General features: G+C 43.5%; 1 pseudogene across 1 annotated transcript in view; it reads right to left on the bottom strand.

Annotated features, from left to right (window-relative positions):
* Positions 1-14,979, bottom strand: part of LOC311107447 (dynein axonemal heavy chain 11-like) — an 86,899-nt pseudogene extending 71,920 nt beyond the window's left edge. Inside the window, exons 1-9 of the transcript in view lie at positions 14,966-14,979; positions 5,033-5,255; positions 4,305-4,421; positions 3,993-4,079; positions 3,600-3,746; positions 1,393-1,467; positions 820-917; positions 522-645; positions 292-412 (exon numbers count right to left, since the gene is read on the bottom strand). The product of the transcript in view is annotated as a dynein axonemal heavy chain 11-like (transcript). The remainder of the gene's footprint in view (positions 1-291; positions 413-521; positions 646-819; positions 918-1,392; positions 1,468-3,599; positions 3,747-3,992; positions 4,080-4,304; positions 4,422-5,032; positions 5,256-14,965) is intronic.
* Between the last annotated feature and the right edge of the window lie 207 nt (positions 14,980-15,186).

The following is a 15,186-nucleotide window of genomic DNA, read 5'->3' as shown; positions in this document are numbered from 1 at the left end:
CATTACTGTACATAACACACCAGGAGAATCTCTTCCTCTTCATCTTCCTCTTCCTCTCCCTCTTCCTCTCCCGCTTCATCTTCTTCTTCCCCGTCCCCTTCCTCTGCTTCTTCTTCTTCATCATACAGTGAACTGCTGTTTTGGAAAATGGACTATGAACTACAGTTCAGCCATTTGTAAACGTATCCAAGATATATCATGATTTTGATTAAAGTATTAAACATATTTTTTTCTAAACAATTATTGAAGACAGGCATTGGAATGTCATTCATTCATTGAAATGTAGGCTACCTGATGATCTTCCTGTTTCAATCAGTTACACATCACACTTCAATAGAGGGGTCGAGGTTCGATAGTGATCCTCGTAGACTACCTCCATCGTTGCCCATGTCTGACTAATCTCACTTAAAACCTGAGACAATAAAAAGCAAACACATGACATCACATTTGAATCGTTCCCATTATAAAACTCCCATTGTATCACAGTACAGTAAATAGATGGATAATTCCTAATGCGAGACCTTTTCAACGACCATCTCCTTGACTGCCTGATCCACTATGTTACAAACTTCCTCTTCAAACAGATGAAGCTGCAGTGCCAACAGGTCTTCCAGGGTGATTCTGTCTGTCATGGTGAAGTCCATCCTACACAGACAATGTGAGCAAACAAACAGATGCTCTAATGATGCTGTCTAACTGATAGTGTTGAACTTATCTACTGTCTGTTTGTGTAGGACATCCATAAACTGGACAAAGAGGCCCGTGTGTGGGACGTGTATCGTGGGTTAAATCTCTATGTGAAGAACCTGTTGACGTCACTGAGGGCTGTCAGCGAGCTGCAGAACCAGGCCATACGGGAACGCCGCTGGGCTCAACTCATCACCACCACCAAGGTGACGGAGGGAACTAGCACAGATCTGACAAGAGATTCAATGAATAGGGATGCGTCCCAAATGGCACCCTATTTTCAATTGCTTTATAGTGCACTACTTTTGAACAGGACCCATAGGGGTCTGGTCAAAAGTAGTACACTATAAATGGAATAGGGTGCCATTTGGGACGCACCCAGGATAGATCCATGCATTCCAATAGATCAATCCATTAATGTAACATGCTGTAGAAATGATGGCTGGATGAATTACATTTCTATGGGTAATTTCTTCTTTTTCTGGGGTGCTTTGTCATTGAGCATTTTCCCTCCATGCATTACATTTCCGGGTAGTGGTGTGGGTCTTTTAAATGTTTAACATTTTGGTCCTTTAACAGATGCTCTTGTCACATAGGGTATAACGACAGAACATACTGCAGAAGAGATGGGGAGGATGATGGTGTGTGTGTGTGTGTGTGTGTGTGTGTGTGTGGATGCGTTAGCTAGGTAGAAGATGACGTCACCTTGACAAACCTCCTGAGCTCTGCGTCCACGTTTATCTCCCTCCACTTGGTCATTGTCCAGTCCTCCACACTGCACTGCATAGATAAATATACACAAGTAAATGAATGGGGACGAGGAGCCTTAATGGGACCATTTTGAAGGTCCCAGGGACACACTGGTGTTATCCTAAATAGTCAGGAGAGGGCTTCCACAGTTCTGGGGTTAGATTATGGTGTTATCCTAAAGAGTCAGGAGAGGGCTTCCACAGCTCTGGGGTTAGATTATGATGTTATCCTAAAGAGTCAGGAGAGGGCTTCCACAGCTCTGGGGTTAGATGATGGTGTTATCCTAAAGAGTCAGGAGAGGGCTTCCACAGCTCTGGTGTTAGATTATGATGTTATCCTAACGAGTCAGGAGAGGGCTTCCACAGCTCTGGGGTTAGATTATGGTGTTATCCTAAAGAGTCAGGAGAGGGCTTACACAGCTCTGGGGTTAGATTATGGTGTTATCCTAAAGAGTCAGGAGAGGGCTTCCACAGCTCTGGGGTTAGATGATGGTGTTATCCTAAAGAGTCAGGAGAGGGCTTACACAGCTCTGGGGTTAGATTATGGTGTTATCCTAAAGAGTCAGGAGAGGGCTTCCACAGCTCTGGGGTTAGATTATGGTGTTATCCTAAAGAGTCAGGAGAGGGCTTCCACAGTTCTGGGGTTAGATTATGGTGTTAAAGAGTCAGGAGAGGGCTTCCACAGCTCTGGGGTTAGATTATGGTGTTATCCTAAAGAGTCAGGAGAGGGCTTCCACAGCTCTGGGGTTAGATTATGGTGTTATCCTAAAGAGTCAGGAGAGGGCTTCCACAGCTCTGGGGTTAGATGATGGTGTTATCCTAAAGAGTCAGGAGAGGGCTTCCACAGCTCTGGGGTTAGATTATGATGTTATCCTAACGAGTCAGGAGAGGGCTTCCACAGCTCTGGGGTTAGATTATGGTGTTATCCTAAAGAGTCAGGAGAGGGCTTCCACAGCTCTGGGGTTAGATGATGGTGTTATCCTAAAGAGTCAGGAGAGGGCTTCCACAGCTCTGGGGTTAGATTATGGTGTTATCCTAAAGAGTCAGGAGAGGGCTTCCACAGCTCTGGGGTTAGATGATGGTGTTATCCTAAAGAGTCAGGAGAGGGCTTCCACAGCTCTGGGGTTAGATTATGGTGTTATCCCAAAGAGTCAGGAGAGGGCTTCCACAGTTCTGGGGTTAGATTATGGTGTTATCCTAAAGAGTCAGGAGAGGGCTTCCACAGCTCTGGGGTTAGATTATGGTGTTATCCTAAAAAGTCAGGAGAGGGTTTCCCCAGCTCTGGGGTTAGATTATGGTGTTATCCTAAAGAGTCAGGAGAGGGCTTCCACAGTTCTGGGGTTAGATTATGGTGTTAAAGAGTCAGGAGAGGGCTTCCACAGCTCTGGGGTTAGATTATGGTGTTATCCTAAAGAGTCAGGAGAGGGCTTCCACAGTTCTGGGGTTAGATTATGGTGTTATCCTAAAGAGTCAGGAGAGGGCTTCCACAGCTCTGGGGTTAGATTGTGCAGAAACACTTAGAATTATTTCCAGTCTTTTTACAGATAGCGGTGATATTTTGCTAACTCTTTACTTCAAACTGACATGCTTATAACTTGTAATAAAGCATTCTACTTTAAAGAGTTACCAAAGGTTTTTTCAGGGGTAGCTAGTATATCAGTGTGGCTGGTTACCTGAACATATAGGACAATGTCCCAGAGCTGGTTACCTGAACGTATAGGACAATGTCCCAGAGCTGGTTACCTGAACGTATAGGACAATGTCCCAGAGCTGGTTACCTGAACGTATAGGACAATGTCCCAGAGCTGGTTACCTGAACGTATAGGACAATGTCCCAGAGCTGGTTACCTGAACGTATAGGACAATGTCCCAGAGCTGGTTACCTGAACATATAGGACAATGTCCCAGAGCTGGTTACCTGAACGTAAAGGACAATGTCCCAGAGCTGGTTACCTGAACATATAGGACAATGTCCCAGAGCTGGTTACCTGAACGTATAGGACAATGTCCCAGAGCTGGTTACCTGAACGTAAAGGACAATGTCCCAGAGCTGGTTACCTGAATGTATAGGACAATGTCCCAGAGCTGGTTACCTGAACGTATAGGACAATGTCCCAGAGCTGGTTACCTGAACGTATAGGACAATGTCCCAGAGCTGGTTACCTGAACGTAATAGAGTTGTTTAAGGACAGTGATCTCGCTCTGACAGAGTCTGAGCTCCCTGTAGTCTAAGACGGTCACTTCAAACAGGTTAGTGGACTCCTGCAGCTCCACAATCTCTCTCTCCAGGGTGACAATCTCTCTGTGAGACTACAACATACAACAAGAAAATTATAAATGCTCTGTACATTCAGTAAAAACAACCATCTACTGTTTTTATGAGAGGTCCGTCACTCATACATTTAATATATTTTTGTCAAATCAATTAAATAGGTTTTTTAACTCAAGACTTGACACTTAAATGTCATTATAACTGAAAAATATAATGCTAGATGAATATAATGCTAGATGAATATAATGCTAGATGAATATAAAGCTAGATATTGGACCACCTACTTTCTCCAGACTGGTGTAAGGCTTCACAGCATTGTAACTGAAGGGAGCCTCTGTTCTGAACTTCTCTCTGAACTTGTTCTGGTTCATCTGTAGAGTGTTACACAAGGGATACCTTTTATAATGTAGAACAGGATAACGTAAATGGTCCATGGAGCAGGTGATCAGCTGTGGGTTAAAGGAAGTGATAAGTGAAAAAACGTTGTGTTGGTCCCAAACTGGCAACCTCTTCCCTAGTACCCTATGGGCCCAGTTCAAAAGTAGTGCACTATAAAGGGAATTGGGTGCCATTTGGGACTCAGCTCTTCCTCACACCTCAAAAGCTGTGCATCGTCTTCGTGTAACAGCCACCTCCACATTTTGTAACGGTGCCACCTCATGCCTCACTGATAAAGCCAGCTTCTTGGCTCCGCTCCACTTCTCCGGGAGTTCCTATACACCGGCAGAAGAAGACAGGATGTCCAGTTGCAGCTACAACATAGGGAATAGGGTGCCATTTGGGATGTAGTCCAGGTCCTCACCTCCAGTTGGGAGTAGTCCAGGTCCTCAACTCCAGTTGGGAGTAGTCCAGGTCCTCACCTCCAGTTGGGAGTAGACCAGGTCCTCGCCCCCAGTTGGGAGTAGTCCAGGTCCTCACCCCCAGTTGGGAGTAGTCCAGGTCCTCACCCCCAGTTGGGAGTAGTCCAGGTCCTCACCTCCAGTTGGGAGTAGTCCAGGTCCTCACCTCCAGTTGGGAGTAGTCCAGGTCCTCACCTCCAGTTGGGAGTAGACCAGGTCCTCACCTCCAGTTGGGAGTAGTCCAGGTCCTCACCTCCAGTTGGGAGTAGTCCAGGTCCTCACCTCCAGTTGGGAGTAGACCAGGTCCTCACCTCCAGTTGGGAGTAGTCCAGGTCCTCACCTCCAGTTGGGAGTAGTCCAGGTCCTCACCTCCAGTTGGGAGTAGACCAGGTCCTCACCTCCAGTTGGGAGTAGACCAGGTCCTCACCTCCAGTTGGGAGTAGTCCAGGTCCTCACCTCCAGTTGGGAGTAGACCAGGTCCTCACCTCCAGTTGGGAGTAGACCAGCTCTGGGATGGTCTCTCCATATCTCTCCAGCAGGATGACGGTGTCTTTGAGAGGGTCAAACAGCCTGTCTGTGACCACCTGTCTGTCCCTGACCACCAGCAGGTATCCCATCACTTCCACTAAGCCACCATGGTCCTCCTCAGACACAGCCTGCCTCAGCCCCTCATCTGTGGCCCGCAGAAACTGCTCCAGCTCATCCAGACTTGGAGGGAATGGGAAGCATGGATGTAATGTTAAAACAGTTGATAGTGCTGACTAAATTAGAGGTCAAGTCTTGTGAGATAGCCTCTGAAGTGTGTGTAATGTTTTCTCCTGATCATAGCGCCACCAATAAACAATGTTTTCCGGTCATGGCTATCATGCCTGATTCATAAGATAAATGCCCTAAAATCACTCAAAGACATTGAACCTTGTTCCTCATGTTCTCTGAATGGCCGGCCACATCTTGTGACATCACGTCTGACGGTTCTTCTCATTGGACAGTAGTGGCACACACACAGTGACAAATTAGATTAGGCAAAGTAGGCCTTCTCTATATGTTCACGTTTTTGGTCTTCGGGATAAACACGCAAACAAAAAATATCCACATGACTACATCTTAATACCATGACTACTTGTGGATATTTTGTCACCTTGACCAAATAGAGAAGGCAAAATCTCGATTGATGTTTATTGGTCTTTGGTATAAACAAGCAGCGATACATATTTCATTTAATCTATCAATATAGGTCTAACCTTATTTCAAGCTAGTTGTTTAATGATTGAACTTAAATCAGGTCAGAATTAATTTTTGGACCGTCTGACTGACTAATACGGATTGGTGACTAGGTCAAAACAAACACTTTATTACCTGTTCAACAGTGAATGACAGCTGTGGAAGAAAAGGCTGGGAGACCAAGCCAAAAAGTAAGTTTCCTGCAGGTTTCAGCAATGATGGACACAGATCTCTTTTTGAGAACATAACATTATTTGTTTTAAGGAGCAGGTAAGGCCTAAAGATTGATTTACAAAGGCAGTAGCCATGACAATGTTCTACTGTATAAAAAGAGTCAAGGAAAACTATAATTTACAATGTCACCTTGCCCATAGACCCAAAACAATAATGTGTTTACAACACTAATAACACATTAAAGTACTAAAGTTACTAAGTAACGTGCCCAGCCTTACCTCAGTAGAAGCAGTCGCGGGCACCAGTCGATAGTATAGTAAAAAACATCACATTACCTTGCTTTTCGAAGAAGCTTTTCAGAACTGTCTGGTTATCCTCGAATGCAACACACTTCTTCTCCCAGGTTTCCTGCCTCACTTCCAAAATCCGACAAACTTTTTTCCCTATAAACTTTACTCTTGTCATCCTCCCGAAAGAGGGGAACATTCTCCTCGTCAGACATGTTGTTTCCTGACAACTCCTTGCCACTAAACTTTAAACTTTTGTCACTATATAGCTTTACTTCAAGTATGTAACAGTTTCTCACTACTTGGCGAACTAATCATGATTGACGTGAGAGGTATGCACGCTCCCCTGAGCAAGATTTTCCTTTGCAGTACAATGTTAGGGGGCGGTGCTGCGTCTCGTTTCCTTGCCGACGACCATACAGATGCTCAAGCTCCCGTGCATCTTCAAAGAGAAAATCCCTCCTGGAAAAACAAATCTTCCCAAATTGCTCAGTAGTTGTAGGTCTTTTCAAACCATATTTTATAAGAATTACTAGTTGACTATAGAAAGAGCATGGCAACTGTAGGTAGTGGAATAACCTAAATTGCAATCCAGGGTAAGTGTGTTGAATAAATTCACCTGCATTGATGTAGAATTGTGTTTGGACAATATTCAACATCCAGATCACACTGTTAAATGCAATACAATTGTATTGAACTGATGATCCAGACTGTAGGCCTAGGTGTTGTCCTTTGGGACTATGGGGCCCAGGGGTTGATCATCATCTGCATTTTAGGGGTTTGTGTGTACAATGTTGTCCAATGTCCATGGCAATATACAGTCCTGTGACAGGGGCTGAACTCACCCCAGGATTTTAAAGCCCTAACACTGGTCAGGGTAGATAAAGAGAGAAACAGAGAAGTGTAATTTCAGAAGTGTAATTTCAGAGTTCCGAATAGCACGTGACCGCGGCAATACTAGACATGCACGTGGTGAGTCCATCCATATAGTAATTGTGCTGAAATGTATAAATGTAATATATTTAGATAAGGTTAGCAGCTTATAAGCCTATGAATTTCAGAGTTATATTGATGATTAATAAGGTTAATATGACCATATTGATTATCAATTTCCACAACACAAAGACAAATGTACCGAAGACCCTTCATCCCTCATAAAGCGATTATGAATCATGCAAACATGAAAATATGTTTTTGCCAATTTTCAAATTCAGCACTCTCACTTATAAAGAGTCCTATAGGAATGTGGGAACTTGTCTCCTGGAATTCTTGAGATGTGGTCAATAATGCAATTACCTGCAAATAATGACAGCCATTTTGTAAAATGTGCCTACAGTTCCTTACTATCAACATTACTACTGCCAGGTTACAGCAACCTGACCTATTTTGTGTTTCCTTTCTTGCATAGGCTACACCAGGGGAAGGCAACCCTGGTCCTGGAGTGCTGCAGGCACTTCGTGTATTTGATTTAACCAACCTGGAAGACCAGGTGTGTTGAATTTAGGCAATCACTGAACTGATCAATTAGCTCAGTTGGTCAGCTGTGGTGCCTAGTTGGAACAAAATCCTGCAGTACCTGCGGTGCATGAACAGGGTTGCCTACCCCTGGGCTACAGTGTAGGCTACCTATTTCCCCAGGGTTTTCCTAACTCGGTTCTGCCAAACTCGGTTCTACTCAACACGTGGTAGTGTTGAGTAGACCTACCCTCACCTTTGATGTAGGCTAGATCGCTAGAGTAGACGCATGCCAAGGATGCCCCCTGCAGGATATAGGTAGCCTACCGAGGGCGCATAGGCCTTTCACACAAGTGTTCTCCTCAAGCGGGATACTGTGTAACCATAACTGTTTTCTTTATGAGCTTTCTATTTACGTTTTGGATGTTGAACAGTCTCAAGAATCAGGGGGCTTTGTCGCGTGGGCTATAACTCTATTTTTAAGTGACACAACAGTTGAATCACTGAAATGAATCACTGAAATCAAATGAATGAAAATAACAACACACTTTACTGTAAGTGGATGAAATATGCTCACCAAATGTATGTGGAAAGATGGAAATAAAATTGCCCTATTCTTGATGAACGGGTATGTCATTATGTCAGAAGGAAAATAAAAGCCTACAGTTTTCAAACTCTCATGACGATGATGAATTTGATGATGAAGAAGAATTATGACGTCGCATGGGTAGGTTAGCTATCATGTCCTGCAGAGGGCACTGCTTTGTCTCTTTTAGCAGACTTCTCTCAAGACAACGCGTGACTTTTTCATACCTCTGAATTCCCCATCACATTATGCTACAGAGTGAAATACAATGGTGAGTTTTTAAGATTTACTTAATCCTAACTAGAACTAGCCTATTAGATCAGATTGTGCGATTTCATCATAGAGGAGGTGTTTTTTTTCAGTAGCCTAGTCTATTTTTTACAGCAATTAGGCAAAAATATATAGGCCACCAGTGCCACTAAAATGTTGTCAAATGTAGGCTACACTTATACCATATAAACTGCATCACTGTGTTATGTGTGAATTAATAAAGAAAATGTGAGTGATAAAATGAATAGGGCCGACGGGTAGACTACAACACAACACAAAAATAGTTTTAGGCTATTCCATCAATCTGAAAGTGTAGCCTAACATGGTAATGGCTATGTGGCAGTTGGCAAGCCTATAGCTATAGATGAAAATAGTTGTTGTTCTTTACACACAGGTTTTGTAACTTTAATGTAGAAATGTAGGATGCATCTTGAAATACTAAAGAAGTGAATATCGTACAATTTGAACAGCATAAAGTCAACAGGCCTACTAACGATCTGTATGAGTATTATTTATTAGTATAGCCTAATGTTGGCCTATGTATTTGTTTATTTATTTCGGTTATTTATTTTATCATGGAATTCTTTATATACCCATATTATTATTAATAATATTATTATTATTATTTAATAGGTCTATAAAGACAAAAAACTAAAGCAAAACATCTGGATAGATAAGATAGATATGAATGCAGATATGAGCCCACGTCAAACCCAATAGGCTAAGATCAAGGTGCATTTACATTTTGGGGGGGATAAACAAACTAACAAACAAACACGTCGTTTTTTTATACGGCTGGAATTTTGTTACAGCAGAGAAACTAGCATGTCAAATCCGGCCCCATGCAGGTTTCCCATGAGGCTACTGCTGTGTTATGTAAGCCCCCGAATGAACAAATTTGTTATCCCAGACCCGAGGGCATCTGTTGATGGATACGCTGTCCTAGGGGACAGAGTAAAGCTCCAGTACAACAGCCGGCGCTTATCTTGAAAGGCTTGTTTTAAGTGTTCCTCTGTTAATATACAAAAGATTTAAGGACACACGTTACCTGACTATTGTGGTATAATCCCATGGTTTTGTGTTAAACTTGCACAGCTGATAGTTCTGACATATGTCTGCTGCTTAAAGGTCCAATGCAGCCGTTTTTATCTCAAATCAAATAATTTCTTGGTAACAACGAAGTACCTTACTGTGATTATTTTCAATTAAAATGGTCCAAAATAAACAAAAATAGCTTTCTCTCCTTGCTAGGACTGTCTGTGGGAGGGGAAAACTGAAAACTATCTGTTATTGGCAGAAAGGTTTGGAACTTTCTTTCTTATTGGTCTATTAACTAATTTACCACCTGGTGTAACTAATTTACCACCTGGTGATATCACCAGGCAGGCCCAAACTCCCTCCCACCAAAACAGGTAGAAATTTCAGGCGGCCTTTTCAAACAGCTTTTACACTAAAAGGGCATTATCATCATTTTCACAGTATTATTCCAACCTCATAGTGTGGAAATATATATAAAACACTCGAAAATCACGTTTTTGACTGCACTGGGCCTTTAAGGGTTTTAGTATTCATTTACAGGCTTTCAATATTTGTTTAATTGCAGGCATATCCTACCAAACGATGTCAGCAAATTATAATTTCATCTTCAATCAAAATAAGCAAAATATATTAAAGCCATAATATTCTATAATTAGGACCTAACCAGTAGATTGTCCGTTAATGTGAGTCACACAAAACAATTGTTCACAATTTCATAGTCCAGAATATTGAAAGGTACATGCATATCTTATTTTATCTTAGAATTTCACGTCACTCCATGTCACTCTCCTTTATGAATAAAAATGATGAAAATTGTGGCTCAAAAACCAAGAAAAAGTGTGTGTCCGTGTGTGTGCGTGTATGCATGTTTGTGTGTTTGAACAGAGAGACAAAAAACTTTGCAAAATATCTTATCAAATGGAGCCGTAAGTAATAGCCTAATATATATATTCTGCAGCAACCCTTCCACAACGTGGCCTGCCGGTCCTGCACAGTGACCCATGATAGCACTGTTAGTGCACAGGGGAGTGTTTGGTGTGTGTAGTGGGTGTGGAGGGGTGTGAAGGACTTAGACTGAGGGGAGTGGTGGGACACTGAGGGGAGGGGAGAGGAGGAGTGGGGTGGGACACTGAGGGGAGGGGGAGATGAGGGGTGGGGTGGGACACTGAGGGAAGGGGGAGAGGAGGGGTGGGGTGGGACACTGAGGGGAGGGGGAGAGGAGGGGTGGGGTGGGACACTGAGGGGAGGGGGAGAGGAGGGGTGGGGTGGGACACTGAGGGAAGGGGGAGAGGAGGGGTGGGGTGGGACACTGAGGGAAGGGGGAGAGGAGGGGTGGGGTGGGACACTGAGGGAAGGGGGAGAGGAGGGGTGGGGTGGGACACAGGGGAGGGGAGGTCTGGGGTGGGGTAGGACACTGAGGGAGGGGGGAGAGGAGGGGTGGGGTGGGGTGGGACACTGAGGGAAGGGGGAGAGGAGGGGTGGGGTGGGACACTGAGGGGAGGGGGAGATGAGGGGTGGGGTGGGACACTGAGGGAAGGGGGAGAGGAGGGGTGGGGTGGGACACTGAGGGAAGGGGGAGAGGAGGGGTGGGGTGGGACACTGAGGGGAGGGGAGGTCTGGGGTGGGGTAGGACACTGAGGGAGGGGGGAGAGGAGGGGTGGGGTGGGACACTGAGGGGAGGGGAGGGGAGGGGAGGTCTGGGGTGGGGTAGGACACTGAGGGGAGGGGGAGAGGAGGGGTGGGGTGGGACACTGAGGGGAGGGGGGGAGGAGGGGTGGGACACTGAGGGAAGGGGGAGAGGAGGGGTGGGGTGGGACACTGAGGGGAGGGGGAGAGGAGGGGTGTGGTGGGACACTGAGGGGAGGGGAGGTCTGGGGTGGGGTAGGGGGCTGGGACCAGACTATGAAGGAGACCTGTGAGGCCGGGACTGGGACTCTCCTGAGGACGCCCAGTCCACTTGTGTCTGAGGGGCTGGCTGGTTTATCCCACTTAATCAGCATCCTCTGAGACTGGCACTACCCCTGTGGTCATAAGACCTGCATGGGGTCACTGTGGAGGAGTCCAAATGAAGTGAGGCCAACGGAGACAATGGCTCTGTCAATCAGACTTAACCTGACTTACTTGTGTAATTATTCACTCCATAAATGCAAATTAAATCTCTCCAGTGTTATTTTAGTATAACATACAGGACAATATTTTGCTGTAGGTAGATAGGTTTGAGTCATGTCTTTGCATGTCCCCTTCCTACATCATTGTTCCCGTTCTTGTCAAATGTGTGATGGATACAGTATGACTTTACTAGAGAGTTAGATACTATATTTATCAAAGCTTTGCACCCTCAGATGGATTGGACAGTGGACACACAAAATAATTATTTTCTATCACAGTGTTGACTCACATCAACTGCAAATCCTCCAGTATCATCATAACATCAGATACATCCACAGACAGTGACAAACCACACCATACATAACATGCTGTAGCATACCCTGACAACAGATTAAAATATTCAATTAACATACATAGGCATCATCACAATCTTAAAAAAAACAAACATATATTTATCTCAGAAACCCAAGAAGATAATGAAGATAAGACATGGTGTCACATTGCTTCCTGCAATTAGCCCGAGCTCTTCCCTTCCGCTGCTGTTTGGGCCATAATTTGTAGTTATTGGGATGGCACAGTGGTTTGGGGGTTGTAGCGGTAATGTCCCGGGGGCGGCTGTCAGTCCTACCCCATTATAAATGACAGAGCTGAGCGAGCCTCCTTGGCTACCTCTCAACACTCCGGGCTTCCTTCGGGGCCTTGCGTAGCAGCATTTGTCAGAGCGTGTGCCCTTTTGATTTTCTAATCCCAGCGCAAGCTGTGGAATGCTGGCCCTCGATGAGATATTCTGCTCACAAACAGTGATTTATGTTCCTTGCGGTTGCAGGGTGCTCAATGGTAAGGGGATTGCAGGTGTTGAGGAGTGGGAGCCCCAGTAAAAGGTTTTAATATGCACACCTCGTGGTCTTTAGGCACAGCTACATCACAAGGATTAGCGCCTTCTGGCCTGCCAGTACCGGGGGGGTGGGTCAATAAATGTTTAAAATGCATATAGGTCCCTACAGTCAGACAGCGATTACACAAACACCCATATATGAAGGATTTTTCCCCCATACACATATTGACATATTTTAAGTCTATATCACATATACACATCGCTATATGTAGTAGGGAACGTCCTGATTTCTCCAAGAGAGGCTTGATCCTGGATCATCATTATTTTGTTGTCTGTGGATCAACAATGCATCAACCAATCAGATAAAATGACGATCCAGGATCAACTCAGCTACTGTAAATTATGTTCCAGGATCAACACAGTTAAATGACCATTTGTTATTTGTTTTTATAAAATAAAAACTGGATCTAAGTTGAGCACAGTTCATCACCAATCAGTAACTATGTCAAAGAGTGGCTGTTATTTTAGATACTTAGTTTGGAGAATAAATATTTTAAAAAATTGACATCAATAATGCCTCCAGATCTAGGCAAGCAGTGTTGTTGAGAAGCAGTGTAGACTAGTGTTCAACATAACGCTTAGCTTCTCCTCTCTTTATGGAGTAACCCAGTTGACCTTTGCCCCCGATTTGTATTGAAAGTCACAACATAAAATCAAGAACGCAAACGGAGAGAGGTTTTTTTTCAGAGCTCTAGTGTTTGCCCTCTCTCCACCACTTACGCTGCTTTGGTGTCTACTTTAAAAGGTAATTGTAGCTTGGAGAGCACATCCTTTTTGTCATGCAAAGCAGAGTGAGGTCTTTTTAGTTCTTTAGCTTCAACTGAAGGATTGGCGTTGAGAAATAAAGATTCCATTGTGGTGAAATTCCCCGCCGGCTTTGTTGTAAGATTTACGATTGTTTTAGTGAATGAGTGTTTTGGCAGGAGACTACTGCAATATTTCACTGAGATACATATGTTTTATGGAAACTTCCACAATCTTTTATAAGTGAAGAAGTCACAGTTCAAAATACTTATTTAAAACTATGCGTGAGTTTCATAATGTGATAATAAAAAAAAGGTTATCTGCACCATTTGTGTGCTTAGGTAATTGTTACTGTGCTGTTGACTTATTGTTACTGTGCTGTTGACTTATTGTTACTGTGTTGTTGACTTATTGTTACTGTGCTGTTGACTTATTGTTACTGTGTTGTTGACTTATTGTTACTGTGTTGTTGACTTATTGTTACTGTGCTGTTGACTTATTGTTACTGTGCTGTTGACTTATTGTTACTGTGTTGTTGACTTATTGTTACTGTGCTGTTGACTTATTGTTACTGTGTTGTTGACTTATTGTTACTGTGTTGTTGACTTATTGTTACTGTGTTGTTGACTTATTGTTACTGTGTTGTTGACTTATTGTTACTGTGTTGTTGACTTATTGTTACTGTGCTGTTGACTTATTGTTAATGTACTGTTGACTTATTGTTACTGTGTTGTTTACTTATTGTTACTGTGTTGTTGACTTATTGTTACTGTGCTGTTGACTTATTGTTACTGTGTTGTTGACTTATTGTTACTGTGTTGTTGACTTATTGTTACTGTGCTGTTGACTTATTGTTTACATTTACATTGTAGTCATTTAGCAGACGCTCTTATCCAGAGCGACTTACAGGAGCAATTAGGGTTAAGTGCCTTGCTCAAGTGCACATCGACAGATTTTTCACCTAGTCGGCTCGGGGATTAGAAGCAGAGACCTTTCGGTTACTGGCACAATGCCCACTATGTTGTTGACTTATTGTTACTGTGTTGTTGACTTATTGTTACTGTGTTGTTGACTTATTGTTACTGTGTTGTTGACTTTTTGTTACTGTGCTGTTGACTTTTTCTTTTCTTTTTTGATCAACTTGATTGTTCCCCTTTCTTAGCATAGTAAGTCCATATAGCAGCCTAGATATTACAACTGTAAAACAGTTGTACACAACAAATGTTCACAACTACTTAAAAATATCATATTTCTTTGTACATTGCCATAAAACAACACCGCTGTGCAAGCAAACCATTTTGATTTATAAATCGTTGTCAATGTCTATGAATTATTGTTACGGTAACGTAGTCAGTCAACAGGCAGCTTCCACATTACATTAACATTGATCAAATGTGATGTCATCAGATTATGTGCCTATCAAAAAAAGTCCATTCAGAAATGTGACTGTGGAGACTTTAGTGCAAATTAATGGGTTGAGTGAGTCTGGGTTTTGTCATGACATGTTGCAAACAACTTGACGTGCGCTAACAACCTTCCTCAGTGATTTAATAACAGTCATCTGTGTTAGACCCTACCCCCACCCCTCTCTCTCCTTTTTTCTTTGCCAGAGGGATTGCTATAAACTGCACCAATTTACCTGAGTCCAACCATCTTGTAATGGGTGTGTCTCTCCAACCCTTCCCCCTTCCCTCTGCTTGTTCCGACCAAGGACAGGGGTCAGTTAGAAGGCCTTTCTGGCCCCGTGGCAGATACATAGTTCCAGGCTCCTCATTGGACAGTACTAGTCCAATGACCTTTTCAACTCTTCTCTCCTCCGTGACCCCGAACGCCTAGTGCTTGAAGTCATCATTTTCTACA

This window comes from Coregonus lavaretus, assembly GCF_964263955.1.
Source record: "Coregonus lavaretus genome assembly, chromosome: 3".
Lineage (NCBI taxonomy): Eukaryota > Metazoa > Chordata > Actinopteri > Salmoniformes > Salmonidae > Coregonus > Coregonus lavaretus.
The sequence above is the reverse complement of the archived record's forward strand: the minus strand, read 5'-3'. Positions and strand labels throughout refer to the sequence as shown.